Source organism: Eptesicus fuscus, chromosome 6, assembly GCF_027574615.1.
Source record: "Eptesicus fuscus isolate TK198812 chromosome 6, DD_ASM_mEF_20220401, whole genome shotgun sequence".
Classification (NCBI taxonomy): domain Eukaryota; kingdom Metazoa; phylum Chordata; class Mammalia; order Chiroptera; family Vespertilionidae; genus Eptesicus; species Eptesicus fuscus.
The window spans coordinates 56,819,294-56,840,645 of NC_072478.1; positions in this window are offsets into that span (position 1 = coordinate 56,819,294).

Below are 21,352 nucleotides of genomic sequence, written 5' to 3' on the forward strand. Positions count from 1 at the left end.
TGGAAATGACAAATAGTATTTTACTATTTAGAAGTACAAATACAAGTTTATAAAAGTTCATACGTATCTATGAAATAATGACCTTTCTAAAAAGAAGAAGAAAAAGCACTCTACAAAGTGATTTACAAAGAGAACTTTAGCTAAAAAAAAATTTTCATCTGAGATCTTTTTCTTTATAGTGTCTTAAGTTTAGAAAATTTTGACATTAATATTTTTCTGCCTTTTACTTATAGAAACGTTCACTTAATGTGCAATCCACATTCTCACATGACACAGAGGCTCCTTTAAGTTCTGTAGAAACAGGAAATCCAGGTTGGTGTTACTATTCTTATTGCCTATTGCCTTTTGCCTTTGGGGAAGGAAAATAAATTAATGAATTATGTCTTTCTGATTTGGGAAGGGTGTGCCCAACTGGAATTCATTTATATTCTACTAGAGGCCTGGTGCACGAAATTTGTGCACAGGAGGGGGAAGGTTGTCCCTCAGCCCGGCCTGTGTCCTCTTGCAATCCAGGACCACTCGGATAGGATCCCTAGGCATGGCCGGGGATCAGGGCCTATCCTTCTCCCAGCTGCCAGCAGCTAGCCCCACCCCCACCACTGCCACTGCTTGCCATCTGTGCGGCACTTCCCACCCCCCCCCCCCCAACTGGTCACCTCCCTCTGCGGGCGACAGGCATGGGGTGAGATCGCTTGGCTGGCCTGGGCCACCCTCTGCGGGGCAATCGCTGGCTGCCCCTGCACACCCGCCACAGCATCGCTGGTCGGTGGCATGGGCCTCCCTCTGTGGGGCAATCGATTGTGGGGCCCCCAGATCAATGGCTCCACAGAGAGAGGCCCACCCACCCGGCCGGGGCTCCACGATCCATCACTGTGCAGAGGGTGGCCTGAGCCTCCCTCTTTGGGGTGATCATGGAGCCACCTCTCGCCCCCAGTCGATTGCCCCAGTCGATAGCCAGCCAGTGGCCTGGGCTTCCCTCTGCAGAGTGATCAATCACGGAGCCTCAGCTGGGTGGTCAGGGCCTTCCTCTGCTGGGTGATAGGCTGTGGAGAGAGAAAGAGAGAGAGAGAGAGAGAAGAAAGAGAGAGAAACATTGATGTGTGAGAGAGACATCAATTGGTTGCCTTCCAAACAGGCCCCTACCGGGGCTGGGGAACCTGCAACCGAGCATGCCCTTAACCGGAAATCAAACCCTTGAGCATTCAGTCCAATGCTCTAACTACTGAGCAAGACTGGACAGAGCAATTCATAAGAGCTTAGCACTGGCTGCTGTCTCGAATATTTATTAAAATACCAAGTCGGTTTCATGTATTTCATTCATAGTGGCCTCTTAGATAACCTTACTAATTAAATATCTAGTGCCTATTAAACTTTGCCTGAAGCATAAACCCAAGTGGCATCTATTTTGGGAGATGTCCACCAAGATCAAGTCTCTGTGGAATGGGCTTCAGCGCTCAAAGAAAAGGATCTGATTCTGCATCGATGGAAGGTTTTCCTATGATTATCATACATCATGGCAGAACCAAGGTCCTGTAAGTGTTCAGCTTCTAGTTTTAACCCTGGACCAAGCCCCTACCTTCAAAGGACTAGCTAGGTTTTCTAGACTTTGGGAATCATAAAAATAAAAAATAAAAATGTTTTTTATTGACTTCAGAGAGAAAGAGATAGAAACAGCAATGATGAGAGAGAATTGTTGATTGGCTGCCTCCTGTACACCTTCCATCGGGGATCAAACCCGAAACCTGAGCATGTACCCTGACCAGGAATCGAACTGCAACCTCCTGGTTCATAGGTTGATGCTCTGCCACTGAGCCACACCAGCCAGGCTCACCTTAACTTTCTGAAGTTACACATATGTAATTCAACTCACTTATCACTTACTGCCTTCCCACTATATTCTGCCCCTGCACAAGTTCTATGTTAGTTTCTCATCTCTGTAGAAACTAGGAGCAGAGCAATTGTGTTTGTTTCTTACCTAAAGCATTTCGAATAAATTTTCTAAGAAATTCTGTATCTTTGCACATAACTCTAGTAAATCTAGTCTGAAAGGAAATTTCTTTCATTTCCCAACAATTATATGTAAGAACAACACTGTAAGAATGTAGAATTCTGAAATTTATTTTATGAATTAATTTTCTGCTGTATTTAAATATAACTATGTCGTATACTATTGTTTTTTTCCCCTTTATAATTCTTCTACAGAAATATAATCAATGAGAATCTGCTCACCGAGTCAAATTTTGGAAGAACTAAGAGACATGAGACTTCAGTCAAGTGAAAAGTTAACATGTAAACTGGACACGCTAATAAATTGTATATATTCCTAAATTGTACAATTTCAGGATGAAAATTTCATCATAATGAGCCCTTTGACTCAATGATGGAAAATGCCTGTACTTGTTAATATTTCAAAATGAAGAACAAATAGTTTCTTTCAAGTAGTTGCTTTTGTGTGTTAACATAATTTTTATAGTTAATTGATTTGGAATTCTCTTCTATTGTATTTTAATAATTGTGCTATCAAATGAAAGGCTTGTAATATTATAGGTAAAAGCTAAGTTCTTTTTGCATTCTAAACATCTGAATCTATTTTCATTTTAAATAAAATCCTATAATTTCCTTCATTACTGAATAAGCAAGATATGCTAATACACTAGTGGTGATGATATTTTTAGTCACAATAATAAAGTGTGTACTTGGAAATAAATGCCTTGCATACATACAGACATATAGACATACAGACACGTGTGCATAGGCATAGGCATAGACATAGATATATAAAATCACACTTACATTCATCCTTTAATGCATAAATCAATACAAAAAGTTTTTCCCATTTAAAAAAAGTGAAACGTTACATATATATATAAACGGCTCATTTAAATTTTTCTGATGTTACAGCGTAAACCTCTCCAGGCCACTCTATGATGCATTCATTGTGTTCCGCTGGAAGAGTTACTAGTACTTATGTAAATGGTCAGAGAATCTTGAGAAAGAAAAGAATTAATGACTTCTCCTTGCAAAAGAAACTTAACTCTGTAAATGCAACAAGATGTGTGAACTTGACATGCAGGTGAATATTTTAATAGGTTGCTGTTGCATTCTTTTTTAGTGTTCTCAGTTAAATTCTTTAATCCATCCAGTCCTAGGTTTTTTTATTAAGAAGGTTTTGAAACTTGTTTTAAATAATTTAAAAGAAATTTCTAGATATGAGACTAAGGCTTTGTGCCTATACAGCTGTCACTCATTTATAGTGAAACATAAATAGCAGTATAAAAACAAAGAAGTACTTTCCTGTGATATTCTACTTCCACATTAGTAAAAATCCATGTGGCTTTCCATTGCTGTGCGATAATAAGTGAGGAATATTATGTACATATCTGGCCTGCCGACTTAAATTTATTTTTTAATAAATTAAAAAAATTTAATCTTAACCTGCTTGTATGTTCAGAGAATGTTCTTATACTAAGTTCTTAAAATAAAGAATTAAAAACAGCACAATTCTGTTGGTATATATTTTTTAAGTAGTTTTAACAGTATTATTGGGTATATCTAATCACATGGATGACCCAAGCACCAAGACAATGTACTTTTTAAAATGTACGTTTTTCGCCCTAACTGGTTTGGCTCAGTGGATAGAGCGTTCGCCTGCTGACTAAAGGGTCCCAGGTTCGGTTCTGGTCAAGGGCCCTTGGTTGTAGGCACATCCCCAGAAGGGGTTGTACAGGAGGCAGCTGATCGATGTTTCTAACTCTCTATACCTCTCCCTTCTTCTCTGGAAAAAATCAATAAAATAAATAAATAAATAAATAAATAAATAAATAAATAATAAAATGTACATTTTTCAATAAAAATAAAATGTTGAACCTAAAGAGAATATGAGACTTAACCTTGTCTCTGGAGTAACTTACAAGTCAAAAACAATAGGATTCTAGTGACTGTGCCATCTAAACCAGAGCAAGAGAATTCAGAGAATGATTAAAGCAAAAATTGTTTCAACTTCCTTGAACTTTTTCAGTTAATTTCTGTGTACTTCTATCTACAGACTTCTCACATTTGAATTTAAAGTTTGTGGGAAGAGCCCAGCCGGTTTAGCGCAGTGTAGCCTCGACCCATGAACTAAGAGGTCACTGGTTCAGTTCACCATTAAGGCACATGTCTGGGTTGCAGGCTTGATCCCCAGTGTAGGGCATGTTGGAGGTATAATGGATGTTTCTATATCTCTATTCCTCTCTTTTTTCTATCTCTAAAATCAATAGAAACATAATTTTTTAAAAAGAATATTAAAAATAAAATAAAGTTTGTGGGAAGAAATGACCTTTACTCTCTTAATATTTTATAATTAAACTAAAGGCCCGGTGCACGAAATTCGTGCATGGGTGTGGGGGTGTGTATCCCTCAGCCCAGCCTGAACCCTCTCCAATCTGGGACACCTCGAGGGATGTCCGACTGCCCGTTTAGGCCCAATCCAGATCGGGCCTAAACGGGCAGTCGGACATCCCTTTCACAATCCAGGATTGCTGGCTCCCAACCGCTCGTCTGCCTGCCTGCCTGATTGCCCTTAACCGTTTCTGCCTGCCAGCCTGATCACCCCCTAACCACTCCCCTGCCAGCCTGATCGATGCCTAACTGCTCCCCTTCTGGCCCAATTGCCCCCAACTGCCCTCCTCTGCCAGCCTGGTCACCCCTAACTGCCCTCCCCTGCTGGCCTAGTCACCCCTAACTGTCCTCCCATGCAGGCCTGGTTGCCCCAACTGCCTTCTCCTGCAGGCCTGGTTGCCCCCAATTGCCCTCCTCTGAAGGCCTGGTCCCCCCCAACAGCCCTCCTCTGCCAGCCCAGTCACCCCTAACTGCCCTCCCCCCCCTCCCCCCGCAGGCCTGATCTCCCACAACTGCTCTCCCCTGCTGGCCATCTTTGACCACATGGGGGTGGCCATCTTATGTGTTGGGGTGATGGTCAATTTGCATATTACCCTTTTATTATATAGGATTAGCATTAGATTATAGTAAAGAAATCCGATGGATAAAGCTAACATGATCCCATGACAGGTTCATGCTGAATTTCTTAAAATGTGGGACGGGAGTGGAGGATAGGAGTGAAGCTGATTAGAAAATTTTATCCTTCAGACCTGGGTGTCTGCTTGTGTGTGAGCAAAAGGTCTAAACTAGGGAGAAAATGAAGGGGGGAAAGTGAGAGACACTGTGAAGGGAGGCTATGGGAAGCCAAGGAAGGACCTGGGAAAAGGGGTATTTTAGTGATATTAATATACAGTAACTGAGTAAGAGCCTTCCGGTTTATTCTAGAATCATTTATGCAAACATCAATATAAAATCTCATCCATATCATGCACATACCTGTACCATTGGTGTTACCTAACAGTGACACCTGAGGATATTAATAGGGTCTACCCAGCTTTTGACAGGGAAGCAAGAGAAGAACCAGTTCCATAGAATACATTTTAAAGGACACAGGAGACATAACTAAAGTTACTTTTCATTGTATCCTATGAGTCTTGTTCACTCAACATAAAACCACTAGAGGCCCAGTGCATGAAATTTGTGCACTCAGCCGAAACCGGTTTGGCTCAGTGGATAGAGCGTCAGCCTGCGGACTGAAAGGTCCCAGGTTCAATTCTGGTCAAGGGCATGTACCTTGGTTGCGGGCACATCCCCAGTAGGGGTTGTGCAGGAGGCAGCTGATCATTGTTTCTCTCTCATCGATGTTTCTGACTCTCTATCTCTCTCCCTTCCTCTCTGTAAAAAAATCAATAAAATATATTTTTTTAAAAAGAAAAAGAAATTTGTGCACTCTGTGGGGGTGGGGGGTCCCTCAGCCTGGCCTGTGCCCTCTCACATTCTGGGAGCCCTCGGGGGATGTCCTTAGCACAGTCGAAACATCCTTAGCACTGCCGCAGAGGCGGGAGAGGCTCCAGCCACCGCCACTGCAGGGCTTCTGGCTGAGCAGCGCTCCCCCTATGGGAGTGCACTGACCACCAGGGGACAGCTCTTGTGTTGAGCGTCTGCCCCCTGGTGGTCAGTGCACATCATAGTGACCGATCATTCAGCTATTCCAGTGGTCGGCAAACTCATTAGTCAACAGAGCCAAATATCAACAGTACAACGATTGAAATTTCTTTTGAGAGCCAAAATTTTTAAACTTAAACTTCTTCTAACGCCACTTCTTCAAAATAGACTCGCCCAGGCCATGGTATTTTGTGAAAGAGCCACACTCAGGGGGCCAAAGAGTCGCATGTGGCTCGCGAGCCACAGTTTGCCGACCACAGAGCTATTCAGTCGATTTGCATATTAGCCTTTATTATATAAGATTAGACTGATAGAACTATTAATATAGTAAAAACATCTCTTAATGAAAACAGACAAGAGATTCCCAAAGTGCAGGGAAAGGTCGAGGGAAGCATGAAAGAACAAGCTAAGAATGCTTCCGCCTCCAGACCTACTATCTCTTCCTGCCCTGGGTGAGTCTGAGTGTTTGTTATAATCATCAGACCTCACAGAGCCCACAGGCTCTAGGAGACAAAAACAAAACACAAAAAACCATGTCAAAGAGTCACATGCCATAACTTTGATACAAGGAAGTGTGATGAGATAAAATCAGTTGGAATTCTATTCATTTTTCTACTTTCGAAAGAACCTTTCAAAGTGCAAAGCCTAGTGCACAGAGGACAATGAACACTTCTACATTCTGGGCAGGAGTCTTCACAGTTCTCGTCTATCAGATTCTCTCGTTTCTATGAACCAATGACTGATGTGTGTTTCTGCTGAACTCCCCAAATCTGTAAGTTTCCCAAGTCTGTACTCCAAGTGGTTACTATTAATTCTCAGAACTGTCATGAGAGATGAAATCCAATATTATTTCTGATTTAAAATACAAGCAGCAGGGATGAGGGTGCCGCCGTTGGTCACGTGACCTTCTTTTTCATTTTTGCTAAAAGAAAACTTAAGGCAAGAATAGCACTTTTGGTAGTAGACATTGACAGTCCCTTCAGGATAAGTAACCTATTTATTTTAAAAAAAAATGAAACCTTGAGAGAGAAATGCTGTCATCTATTTCAATGACTTGTATAATATTTCATAATTTTATTAGGAAATTCTAGGAAAACCCTATATTTCAGCATCCAATATATTGGCTGCTTTTGACAAAATCTGGGTAATGTTTCCTTTAGGTCTTTATGAGTTTTTTCATTCTTCTGAAACATTTGCAATCACTAATTTTGCATCTGAAAATAAGAAAGCATGGATGCCAAACTCATGAACACACTTTATCTGATCGGACTTCCCTTACATCAACATGACATCAGACTTACATATTTTCTTTCAGGTTCAATGACCTATGATTGTGTAATAGTGGTTCCAGTTCGAAATTTAGGTGATTCTTCCACTTGCAACATTGAGAAGGTGTTTCTGTGGTAGGCAGTTAGACAGACTTGAGCAGAGCAAAAACCACGGGCCAGTTTATTCAAGGTCCCCAGGACAGAAAGTCCTGGACACAGCGGGCAGAACTGGTAGAGCAAGTGAAGATAAGTATTGTTTTTTGATGTGTGTTTTTTTAATATATAGTTTATTGATTTCAGAGAAGAAGGGAAAGAGAGAGAGAGATAGAAACATCAATGTGAGAGAATTATTGATCGGCTGCCTCCTGCATGCCCCCTATTGGGGATGGAGCTCTCAACCTGGGCATTGTGCCCTTGACTGGAATCTAACCCGGGATCCTTCAGTCCAGTCAGACTCTCTAGCCACTGAGCCAAACCAGCCAGGGCTTTTGGTGTGTTTTTTAATTTATTCATTTGTTGTTGTTGTTGCTAATCCTCACTTGAGGATAATTTTCTATTGATTTTTAGAGAGAATAGAAGGGAGGAGGAGAGACAGAGAGACACATCGATTTGTTGCCTCCCACATGAGTCTGACCAGAGCTGGGGATCTAGCCTGCAACCAAGGCATGTGCCCTTGATAGAAATTGAACCCAGGATCCTTCAGTCCACAGGCTGACTCTCTATCCACTGAGCCAAACCGGCTAGGGTGAGATAAGTATTGTTAATCAGGACCTCACCCCAAGGCACCCTTTCCTCCCCTAGATTGTCTCAGGTTTTGTCGGCCAGATTCTCCCCCTGACCTTTTCTCCCCTGGCATATTCTCCTTCCTCTTAGACCCTCCTTCTCCATGCCTCCCACCTGAATTCCATACAAGGACAGATGACAGGACAGGCCCTGATAGGTCAGCACCAAGAAGAAAGCAGTTAACCCCCTTCCAAGGGTATAAAAGGACCCCTAGCTTACACCCCAGGGCAGCTCTTTGAGCTGCCTGCCCACTGGAGACTTCCTTTCTAGGATTGAGTGTTGTCCCATGCACCAAGAGGTCACTGGTTCAATTCCTAGTCAGGGCACATGCCTGGGTTGGGAGCTCGATTCCTAGTAGGGACATGCAGGAGGCAGCTGATCAATGATTATCATCAGTGATTTCTATCTCCTCTCTCCTTCTCCTTCTTCTCTCTATAAAATCAATAAAAACATATTTTAAAAAGAATTTTATGCTTTAGTCAGGGAGAAACTAATGGAGAAACTGATTACTTTTTAATAATACTAAGGTTTAAAAGCTAATACCAAATATCTCAGGCCATCTTCTAGGATAGAGCATAGCCAAAGGCTCTAGTTAGAACACTTAACAATGTGGATATTGATGCTCCATTAGCCTCAAACCACAAGGAGGCGCTGCCTCCAGTGAACCAGCCAGGACCTGATGGTTTCAGCCAGGCTTCTGCTGCCCTCTTCCAAGTTTATATCCCACAACTTACATTTAAATGTATCATATATATATATAATTTTATTGATTTCAGAGAGGAAGGAAGAGGGAAAGGGAGAGAGAGATAGAAACATCTAGGGATCGAGCCCACAACTGGGCATGTGACCTGACCAGGACTCAAACTATAACCTCCTGGTTCATAGGTCGATGCTCAACCACTGAGCCACTCTGGCTGGGCAGATTTATAAATTTGAGAGTAGGAAAAAGCAAGTCATGATCAAAAATTCTGTAACAGTCCATTTAAAGGAAAATGATAACCAACAGGTATATTGAGGTGTGCTAACAATGGGCACCTCAAACTTCTGTGTGACTGAAGAATTCATTACCTGAAAGCTTAGGACATGAATTGTGGGGTCCCACCCACAGATCCTGATGCAGTAGATTGGAGCATGATGTGAGAATTTGTATTTTTACAAGCTTTTGGTGCTATCTCTGCTGCTGGTCCTCGGGCACACCCTGGAGTAACACTGCTCTAATATAACCGAGGTGTAGTTGAGAGAGCCTAGGGACTTGGGCCTGGGGAATGGAAAATACTGGTGGCCAGGAAGCCAAGTTAAGACCAGGTTGTCAGAAGGAACCACGGCTAAGCTGACCACAAGAATGTCACCCACCCTGCCCTCCTTACTGAAAAACGCAGAGGTAGCTGATTTTATCTCCCTTTCTGTCTGCTTCCTTGCAGATGTTGAAACCACTGGCCCGCATGTGAAGTTGATCAAGGTATGACCGCTACATGACCTTCAGAGGGTGGTGGTCATGAGTAGTTGGCCATCTTCCCTCCACAGTGCAGGCACAAACATAGTTACCAGGCAAGACAGCTGGAAAAGGAAGTCACTGGGCACTGGGATGGAAATTCCACAATTTCTGACTTTTTCAGAAAGCCCACCTCTGTGCTCAAGCCCGCTTTGTCCCCAGTTTATAAAAGCAGCCAAGCAGAGCCAGCCGCCAAGCCAGCACAGCGGACCTTCCTTTCCTCTGTGCTCCCTCCTTTGTGCTGGAGCATAAGCCTAATAAAATCTGTTTGGCAATTTCTCTGGGGCTTCTCCTCCATTTTCATCTTGGGGAACCCAAGAACCCCAAAGCCAGGTAGCATAGTGACTTCAATACTACCAGCAGCAGGTTCCCAAATAACGGTTGCTATAACACTGTGCATGAAAAGGGGCCACATGCTCACCTGATAAGCTCAGGGAAGGCCTGCGTGGTGGCCTTGCCTACTCAGAGACCTAAAGTAATCACAAAGGATGGTCTGAAATTAAAGCTTTTTAACTAAAAGCAGTTTATGGCAGGTAGCCATGTCCTAGGCTAGAATCTTCCATGACGAAAGTCAGTCTTTACCTTGACCGACCTTGTCTATGGTCTTTTGCACCTAAGATAACATACCTTGGAATGTCAGGGAATCTCCTTTTTCCAGACCCCTCAGGGCACCACCAATGCACTACGGCAGACTCCATAAATCCTCCCAGTTATTGTTATCATGTTAATTGTTGACTGTTAACTATCCTGTACCTGTCTATGTAAAAGATGTTTGTGTCTATCATTTTACTTTTCTTAAATATGTTTTTTAAAATTGATTTTTAGAGAGAGAGAGAGAGAGACATTGATAGGTTGCCTCCCGTATGCTCCCCCACCGGGGATTGAGCCCTTAACCCAAGACCTTTCAGTGCAAAGGACGACGCTCATCTAACTGAGACACACCAGCCAGGGTCATTTTACTTTTCTTCCAATTCCGGAGGTTTTCCAATTCCCACCTTCCTAATCTATCACCAGTGGATTTCATGTAAACCACTTGAGTCTTCTCTTTTGATTATAATAGTGAAAATTGAGAGTGGGGAAGGACTTGTAATGAGAATAGAGCCACAGTTATCTAATAAATTATTCACCTTACTAACTATAGATAAGAAGTTTTCTTACAGACCCTGGGAAACTGGAGGATAAAACAGGCCTACAAAAGATAAGACACCTCAGAGCCCAGATGGGTCCATTACTCAGAAAAGAAATACATTTTGAGAACAGATCATGGACAGGAAACACTTTGATTTGGTTGCTGCACCTGGACCCTGACCCCCTCCAGGAGTTTTTCTCAGGAACGATGACCATTCTCCAGTCCCAGGAACGAGCTGAGCTGTTTGTAACATCATAGATTAGCCACCTTGTTATCAGAGTTTGAGCTTCTGCCGGCCGGACTGCAGACTCTACCCTCGCCTTTCCATGTTACATTTGTAGTTTGCAGCTGTGCGTAGCTATCTTCTCCCTCATTCTATATAATAAGAGAGGAATATGCTAATTATCCGTTTCACCTTGAGGCATAATGAACAACCGAATAACGACCAGATCACAGAGCTACAGGAGGGGGAGGTGGGAAGGGTGCGGGGGGGAGCTCCAGGAGGGCGGGGCAGCGAGCTACATCGAGAGCTACCAGCGGCAGTGGGCAGGTGGCCAGCTGAGGCAAGTGGCAACAAGCTACTCACGCACAAATTCGTGTGCAGGGCTATACCATGTATATAACCAGCCAACTGGCAAGGGAGGTCAGAGCAGATTTTTGTGGGTGACCAACTGCTCTCCCATACTTCTGGCAGTATTGGAATAAACGCTCATATATGATTCAATGCTGTCTCTGCTTAATTGGCTCAAGTGGTGACAGGCAGCCCAGACCCTTTGGTTGTCTGGTTACAAAATTGCCGTTCTTTGGAGCATTATCTCAATACATTAAGATTTTGCTTCCCGGCAATAATAGTCGACAGTTTGGCTCAAATAAACTCACAAAAATTCTTTAAAGGTTTGAATGTTTCTTGTGTTGACAATGTTGAAGGGATGCCTTAGGACGTGATGGAAACCTTTTGAGCTTGGTGTGTCAAACTTCACCAAAAAACTGAGCGTAACTCGAGGAGAGTGTCACTTTGAGGAAAAAACATTATTTCGCGATATTTATAGTTTAAATAACATAAATGTATAATTGTTATATATAATTGTATTTAACAAACCAAAAACTAAATATTTAACTTACCTGCTTAGTGACTTCTTTGTTCATCCGTCAGTCGGTTTCTTTTGTTGGTCTTGATATTATTTAGCTTGTGTGGGGTGCCGTGAACTAAGGTAAGTGAGGGGGAGGGAGGATTCTTTAACTAACCTGCCTATTAGTGACTTTTTTGTTGCTGAATTTCATAGGCTAAATCTTCAATTGAAGGTTGGTATTTTGTACACTTCAGGCCCAAGCAAGCGCTACTAACTTCATCTGTCAATCTGTTTCTTTTGTTGGTTTTGATATTATTTAACGCTGAGAATAAGGCCTCACCAAAGTATGTAGAGGGAAAAATTGTGAGTAAAGCCATTTCTGTATTTTTCAGGGTGCTAAAAGTGTCTGGTAGTCGGTTCCAGGCACTCCAAATTTCCTGTTCGTAGTGGCACTCTTCTTGATTCTCCAAGCAGCACCTTTCCAGATTCTCAAGCTTTGACCTCAAGTCAACAAACACCTGAGCCCATATACTGTCTTAAAATTCTGCAAGTTGCATCTCCAAATCATCAATTTGCTAGTTAGGCTAGTTAACCCCTAATTGCCTGCAGGCCTAACAAGGAAACCATTGGAAACCATTTAATTACAAACTACTGTAGACTACTACATCAGAATACTTAATTATTTTCATGGTCTGTTCTAGTCTTCTAAATGGACTAAATCTATCACTAAACTGGTCAAGTAACGAGTCTAAAACATGCTGGTACTTCATAAGCAAGAGTTCCACTTCATTTTGTACAGCTGCACTGGCCTTCTCAAAATACTTTGTTACTCGAGGAAAATACTTATAAGTTTTAGTTTCTACATCTCGCTTGAAAATTTTAACTTTACTTTCAAAAGCTTTTATGTATCCAAACATAATGTCAATACTTTTGCCAAAATCTTGTAACTTTAAGTTCCGTTCATTAATATGAACAGAGAGATCTGTAAAAAACATCAGGGTATTGACCCACTTATCATCATTAAGCTAAGGAAAGTTTCCCAGATCCTTATTGTCAAGAAATACCTTAATTTCTTCAAAGCACTCCACAAAGCGCTCAAGAACTTTGCCTCAGCTCAGCCATCTTACATTACTGTACATCAGCAGTCCACTGTAGGTGGAATCAACCTCCAATAAAAGTGCCAAAAATTCTCACTTGTGAAGGGGGCGAGCAGCTATTAAATTAACTATCTTTGTAACAACTGACATTAAGTTGTTTAAGTAGGTGAATCCTGCCTTGGCACATAAAGCCTCCTGATGGATAATACAATGAAAAGGCACAATCGGATGTCCAATAGCTTCTGTAAACAATTTGACAAATCCGACTTTTTCCCCCACCATATTTGGTGCCCCATCTGTCGTCACTGACACAACTTTAGAGATATCAATGCTTAGGTCACGAAATGTTTGAATAACAACCTTACATATTTTGTTTCCTGATTTACTTGTTGACACTGATACTAACTTTATCAACTCTTCTCTCATTGTGAGACCATCAGAATATCGACCAATAATGGCCAACTGAGCATGTGATGTGACATCAGTAGTTTGATCAAGAGAGATCGAAAAATATTTACACTTCCTTATGTCTCCCTTTAATTGATGTTGTACATTTGTGTTCAGTCTCATTATTCGGTCTTTTATGATATTTCTACTGAGTGGTAACTCAGATATTCTCTTAATAATTGCATCTTTATTCTGCATATCGTGAAATAGAACTGGTGCACATCTTAGGAGAGTTTCTTTAATAAATTCTCCCTCACTGAGCGCTTTTCCATGCTGAGCTATAGAGTGAGCAATGCTCAAACTTGCAGATGTTAAATTTGTAGAGCCTTTCATAAATTTAAGGATGGAATTAGATTGGCTCTTATAAAGGTGTAGCTGCCTGGAAATGTATTCCTTCCTTTCATCCTCACTTTTTTCCAAGAGCTGGGAATGATTAGTTTCAAAATGTCTATTTATATTCCACATTCTGCTTACTACCGTTTCAGTACATAGAACACAAAATGATCTGCCATTTTTTTCTATAAAGCCATACATTTCGGTCCATGTCTCTTGAAAGGGTCAGCCACTGCTACTACCACTTCCTTTACTTAACCTTAGTTTTTTATTTTTTGGGTTCTCCATCAGGGGGCAGTGACAGAAGATAGAATTATAGATAGCTTGTTAGGCCTGCAGGCAATTAGGGGTTAACTAGCCTAACTAATCACAAAATGATGCATATAACTGTCTTTTAGGAAAGGGCAGAGTTAATAAGCAGAAATAGGGGTTAATAAGGATGCACAACAGTAATAGTGGTGAAATGGAGTCTGCACTATGGAGCAAGATGGTGTTCCTTATGTGACTTAAAATGGCTGCCGCTATTTCTAATGGCGGGAAACGGCACCCATAGCACGCCACAAACCCTCGCCTCTCCCAGCCTCCCCCTCACTTATCTCAGTAATGATGGATTAGAAATCCGTGACACCCCAGAACAGTAGATAATGGTTGCTGTGGTTAACTGTTATTTGGTTACTGGTAATGGCAGGGCCCCCAGAGATGCATCCCCCACTGCGTTCCGCTGCTCCCTGCTCTGCCAGCGGAAGTGAGGGCAAAGATCCCAGCTTAACCGGAAGTCCCAGAACTAGACACTCTGTGCTGGACTTCTGTTGTTTTGGCCTACAGACCTCCAGCACAGAGTGTCTAATAGGGGAGGATGAAACATTTGCGACTACTCCAAGACTCTAGTCACAAATGTTTCATCCTCCGGAGCAGCAAATGTTTCATCCTCGGCATGCGGCTGCCTCAGCGGCCGAGTGTCATCAGAAATGGCTATGCGTGTCTAGGTTCACCATCACTGCCTTAGGAACTTAACTCTTGTTTTTATCAATTAGCAGATGGTAAAATTGGTTTTATATAAGTCGAAGAACCTATCCATGAAGTTAAGGGAGGACTTAAAACTCACCATGTTAGGGGCAAAAATAGAACATTGGGGATTAGCTATGGTAATGGGAAATATTAATCATGCCCTCTTAACCATGATTATCTTGTTCTGGTTAAAGAAAGGACTCTCTAACCTGGCTGGGAGTTGTATGCCCCCGGGGACCTGGGAATCAACCTTGGAATGTGGTCCATTCTCATTTAAGAACTGCCTATTATCATGGAAAGATTAACAAGCTGGTTGACCGAACAATGGGGTCCCACCCGAATCTGCATTGCATATTTCCCCATGCCTCTAATCCCTACTTCCCCATGTAATCTTTGTCTTATGCTATATAAACCGCTGGTTTATGAGGTTGCTGAGCAGATTTTTGTGGATGACCTGCTGCTCTCCCATACTGCCGGCAGTATTGGAATAAACGCTCATATATGATTCAACACTGTCTCTGCTGATTTGGCTCAAGTGATGACAGGCAGTCCGTACCCATTGGTTATCCAGTTTCAACCAGAGTAACTCCTGGTAAGCTATCTGCATATCCAATATTCAAGATAAAAACATTTTCTCTGAAATACTATAGAATAATCTTCCTAACCCTACTCTTAAAATAAAATCCATGTTACCGGGAGGTCATCTTAATCTGAAGATATGTTAAAATAGCTGTTAAAGTTTAATTTTACTTTGCTTTGGCAAAATGTTTTAAAACAGTGCTTTTCACATTTTTTGATGCATATGAAGCACCTTTGAGGATCTTATTAAAATGCAGATTCTAATTCAGCAGTTCTGGGAGGAGACCTTAGATTCTGCTTTTCTAACTTGATTCCAGGTGAAGGTTTTGAGCTTATAGCTGAAGGCCTGGAGTTTACTGTGATCTCAATTTTCAAACTTCATCAGGCTTAGGGGAACAGGTTTTTCAAGAAAAACATGCAGGGCTCAGTGACTCGAGACAGCAGAAAGAAAGTGGTCTCAGGCAAGAGTAAGAGACCTGCGTGTCCAAGGTGAGGACATTAGAATGTTTCTGTTGGGAACGGCACAAGGTGTTAGACTGGTGGGGTCAGACCAGACCTGGGTTCAGCAACCTCGGTACTTGAGTTCTGGTTAGGAAAGAATTCAGAGCCAAGACTCAAACGATAAGAGAACATTTATTTAGAAAATCACAGAGATGGAAGAAGTACGTGGTGGAAAAAAATGGGTTTAGGAAACAAGTTACAAAGGCAAAAGAAGGGCCCTTATAGTTTAGAAGTGAGAAAGGTAAAGGTGATGAGCCTGGGGAGATGGGGAAGGGAGGAGGAAGGGAAAAGATGTGGGCTCCCAGGAGGAAGAGTGAGCTATGTCCCCTTTCCTAAGGGTTTTAAGGGTGGAGTTTTTCAGGGAGGTCACTGGCGAAGATCTCAATAGAATAGCCAGAAGCTGAAATACAACTGAGGCCTACCTAGATGTTATCTCTAGGGATGAAAGGTCAGGGGGTCATGATCAGCAATGTGAAAGGTAGGATGGTCCAAAAGGCAAGACCAGCGATGTGCTAGGGGAGGAAAGGTCACCCTGGGGATGACGTCCTATCCTGCAATTGTCCATTGCTAGGCACATAGGGCTTTTCACTCTGGTGATCTTTTGTACCTGGCCAATCGTCCTTGCCTCTGCTCATGTCTAACTGCCTACCACCACACTTATGCTGTTGAGGTTCACCAGTGATGGGTGACTGTCTATCCTTGAGCAGATTCTCAACCTTGGCTGCATAAATCTGAATGTGGGGCCTATGCACTGTTTTGGATAGATACATTGAAATAGGTTACATCATTATTATATTTAAAAGAGCTGCCTGCCCTTTTCTTTAAAATGGCAATAGGAATGTGTTCTATGCCTGGAGCAAGTGCAATATTTTGAACTTGATTCAACTTCCTCATACTTTTTCAACTTGGGATTGTTACTGGAAAGGGGACCTGGTCCTGAACGGGTCTGCCTAGGGCCAGCGGGTAGTGTGTGAGTTCTAGACCTCGTGCAGGAATGATTACACAAGTCCAAGAGAATTTTAGAGGACGTTTATTAAAGCTGGAGGCAGTGAAACAAGGAAGGGCTGGGGAAACGAGCCTAGGCTAGGCTGCTTTGGCTCACTAAGAAGTCAGGAAAAAGGGGGCCTTGCGAACAGGTTCAAGTGGTTTGCCGGGGATGACCTGCCACTGCCCATTGCTGTCCTGGTTGCAAGCCTCCTGGGGTCCCTTAGAATTGAGGAGATGTGTGCCTGTGGGCGGGGGGGGGGGGGGGGAGGGGGGATTGGGGAGAAGGCTCCAGTGTGCTCCTGGCAGGAAGTGAGGGGGGTGCTTTGTTTTGAGGGGTTTTAAAAGGTGGGTGTTTAGGGGGGATTTCAATAGAATATTCACCACCTTTATGCTTATCTACCAAAATGAGGTTTATTCTCTTAACTTCCATCTGTCCTTGGGTAGGGTTGGCAAATGGCACTAACTAGATTTCTGCTGTCTCCCTGAGTAGGGTGATTTAAGCTAATATTTACCCTCACTTACTCTTACATGCCCCTGGTTTAGGGAAGAGAGGATTTACTAGATGGCTGCAAACTGCTTGGCATCTAGATTTTCTAGATGGCTGCAAACTGCTGTTTAACGATCTGTCTCAGTTTCCCTATTCTGCTTATCTTGGCTTACTAGCCTGTCTCAAGATTGTTCACTAAACTAACCTTTTTAAAAAAAGATATGTTTTTATTGATTTTAGAGAGAGGGAGAGGGAGAAACATCAATGATGAGAGAGAATCATTGATCGGCTGCCTTCTGCATGCCTCCTACAGGGAATTGAGCCCGCAACCCACGCATGTATCCTGACTGGGAATTGAACTGTGAACTCCTGGTTCATGGATCGATGCTCAACCACTGAGCCACACTGGCTGGGCTGAATTAACATTTTTAAGATTACATAAACACAATATTATAAAGCATAATTCTATTTGAGAAAAGTATTTAAAACATACCAACAAATTGGTAGGCTAATTAGCAAAAGTGTTAAGTACTAAAATATTGACCAGTTTATTTTTTGCTATGATATATCTACCACATGTAACAAGATATTGTATCTCCTTTAAGGAAGACCAACATTTAGAGGTGCATATAAATGCAATTACCCTAAATTAGGACTGTTTCATTCAGATTTCTGAGGTAAATTAATATAACTTTAAATACGTTGTAATAAGCATAAGTAAGCACTGCTATAAGATTAGGCACACTTTACCTACTATATGTTAAGCACCCTAAATAAATAAATTTGCTATTGGAAATGTTGGCAGCAGTGAGAACGGCGCCAGGTATTAGACAGGGGGATCAGATGGGACCTCAGTTCAGAACCTCAGTACTTGAATTCTGCCTAGGAAAGAATTCAGAGTCAAGACTCAAACAAACTATAAGAGGATGTTTATTTAGAAAATCACAGGCAGAGGGCAGTGGGCAGAGGTGAAAGAGAGTATAGGGGAAAAAAGAGAAAAAAGCTGACTAAAATTTAAAAACAAAAAAAAAGTCACAGAAGTAGAATGGAGAAATAGAAGCAGTCTCAGGAAACAAGTTACTGAGGCAAAAGGGGCCTTTGGAGCATAGGAGAGAGAAAGATAAAGTTAAGGTGCCTGGAAGTAGGGGGAACAATGGGGAAGGGAAAGGTTCGGGAACATCCTAAGGGCTTTTAAGGGCAGGGTATTTTAGGGGAGGTCCTAGAGGAGAATCCTATCTAATAAAAGAGTAATATGCAAATTGACCGTACCGCCACTACACCCACAAGCCACGCCACAAATCACACCCACCAGCCAATCAGGAGCGAGTATGCAAATTAAGCCAACCAAGATGGCTATGGCCACAGAGAGAGCAGGAGGGAGGCTTGGGTTGCCCCTGGCGATGGAGGAAGCCAAGCTTTCCAAACACACTAGCTGGCCCAGGCCTCTGCTTAAGGCTACAAAGTTTCAATTATAGAAGATAAATCCCAACAGAAATGGCTACCACCAGAGCGAGCAGAAGGCTTGGCTCCGCTCCAGGCTACAAAGTTTCAATTGTAGAAGATAAATAAATCCCAGATACCAGGGCCTCTGCTTGGGTTGCCAGGGAGCATGGCTGGCCTGCAAACCACCACAGGCCCCTCGCCCAGGATGCCCCACGCCCCAAGGGAACCCCCACCCTGATCCAGGATACCCTTCACAGCAAACTAGCTGGCCCCCACCCATGCACCAGGCCTCTATCCTATCTAATAAGAGTAATATACAGATTGACCATCACTCCAACACACAAGATAGCTGACCCCATGTGGTCAAAGATCCTGCCTGCATGTGGACACAAGATGGCTGGCAAGGGAGGGCAGTTGGGAGGGACCAGGCCCGCAAGGGAGGGCAGTTTTGGGCGATCAGGCCAGCAAGGGAGGGCAGCTGGGAGGGACCAGGCCTACAAGGGAAAGCAGTTGGGGGCAATCAAGCCTGCAGGGGAGGGCAGTTAGGGGTGACCAGGCTGGCAGAGGAGGGAAGTTGGGGGGTGACCAGGCCTGCAGGTAAGGGCAGTTGGGGGGGACCCAGGCCTGCAGGGGAGGGCAGTTAGGGGTGACCAGGCCTTCAGGGAAGGGCAGTTAGGGGTGACCAGGCCCACAGGGGAGGGCAGTTAGGGGCAATCAGGCTGGCAGGGGAGCAGTTAGGAATCAATCAGGCTGGCAGGGGAGTGCTTAGGGGGTGATCAGGCTGACAGGCAGAATCGCTTAGGGGCAATCAGGAAGGCAGGCAGGTGAGCAGTTGGGAGCCTGCAGTCCTGGATTGTGAGTCGGCCATCCCTCGAGGGGTCCCAGATTGGAGAGAGTGCAGGCTGGGCTGAAGGACACCCCCTCCCCCCACAAATTTCATGCACCGGGCCTCTAGTCCTATATAATAAAAGGCTAATATGCAAATTAACCAAACAGCAGACTGACTGATCACTATGATGCACACTGACCATCAGGGGGCAGACGCTGAATGCAAGAGCTGTCCCCTGGTGGTCAGTGCGCTCCCACAGGGGGGAGCGCTGCTCAGCCAGAAGCTGGGCTCATGGCTGGCGAGTGCAGTGGCAGTGGCAGGAACCTCTCCCACCTCTGTGGCAGTGCTAAGGATGTCTAACTGCAGGCTTAGGCCTGCTCCTGGACTGCAACTGCAAAAGGGCACAGGCCAGGCTGAGAGGGGCCACCCCCGCATACCTCAGTGCACCAATTTCATGCACTGGGCCTCTAGTCTCAATATAATATTCATTAGCTTTCCAGATGTGTCCTTTGGGGTGGGGGGGTGGGGGTGATTATTCAATGCAGCTGGTCCTGAGGTAGCCTGTGTTGTTGCTTGTCTGGTTTTGCTGCTTTCCTGGGCCTGGAGCTGACACACAACTGAGGCCTAGATGTATTTGATGCAGTCTGAACCTCAATGTCCTGGAGGCTTAATGCTTAAAGGCTATTCCCCAGCTCCCTTGTTTGTTCCCCCTCTAAGGGGATCTAACCCAGGACTAGGAACATGAGAGTTGGAAAAGCAGGGAAGAATTCAAAACACATGACCAGCGCTATGAAATGTCAAGGGATCAAAACTGTATGACAAAAGATGTATTAGGGAAGGGAAGGTTACCCTGGGGGTGAGGTCCTTGATTTCCCAGTTTTGCCCGTTGCTAGGCACCTGCAGCTTTCCATGCTGATAACCTTTTGTACCTTGCCTTTCCTCCTTGCTCTGATCTTGTCTGCCTACCACAGAAAAATCTCCATTATCTTTTTTTCAAGGTTTTAATGTTAATATTTAAAATACTAACGTTGAAAATAATGATTGTTTTATCAGTTTTATCTGGATCTCAATAAAATATAATCTTCCTAACAATATAGACATAGCCTTACTCAATTATTAAATGAAACATTCAGGATAACAAACTACTGTAACCCTGTTCACCTATGTAAACACCAGCTTCTTCTAGGTTGGCCTCAGGCACCATTCTACGTTTAAAGCTTCTTCTTCCTCAATGGAAATTGAAAAAAAAATTGGAAATATACTTTCAACTTTTAGTCTATCTTCCTCTTTAAATCATGGTCTTAGCCATGCTTCCTTCAACAATATAAATAAGAAACATGGCTTTACTTTATTCTAGGTAAATACGCAGTAGCAATAGCCAAATTGATTTGCGAAACACCAGTCTCACAAATTAGCTAAACTGATATACTAAATTTGAGTATTGTTTCTTCCCCACTTTTTTCAAGTGTTTCCCTTTATTTTGTATTTGAGCCCCCATGTTCTTAGGGGCTGGCACTATATACTTGATTCATTTTGCATTTCTGTCTATTCTCCCACCCCCACCCAGCTTTAGACCACTTCTCTTCCTTTAGAAAACATCACTTGTGTATCCCCTGTAACATTTCCTTAGGCTTATATTTTTCCTACTATTTCTTCCAAAATGAGGTCACCACTCTTAGTAGCTCCTTCCATGAAAAAGAGGAAGCTTTCCTCAAATTTTGCATACATTAAATCTGTAATTATTATTTTAAGAATCCAAGGTAGTATAGAAATCACTTTGGGGGGAGCACAAAGTAAATTCAAATTACTCTACATTTGCCATAAACATTGTTTTGTTCAACACACAGAAATTTTAAAGGAAGAAGTAAAGGGAAA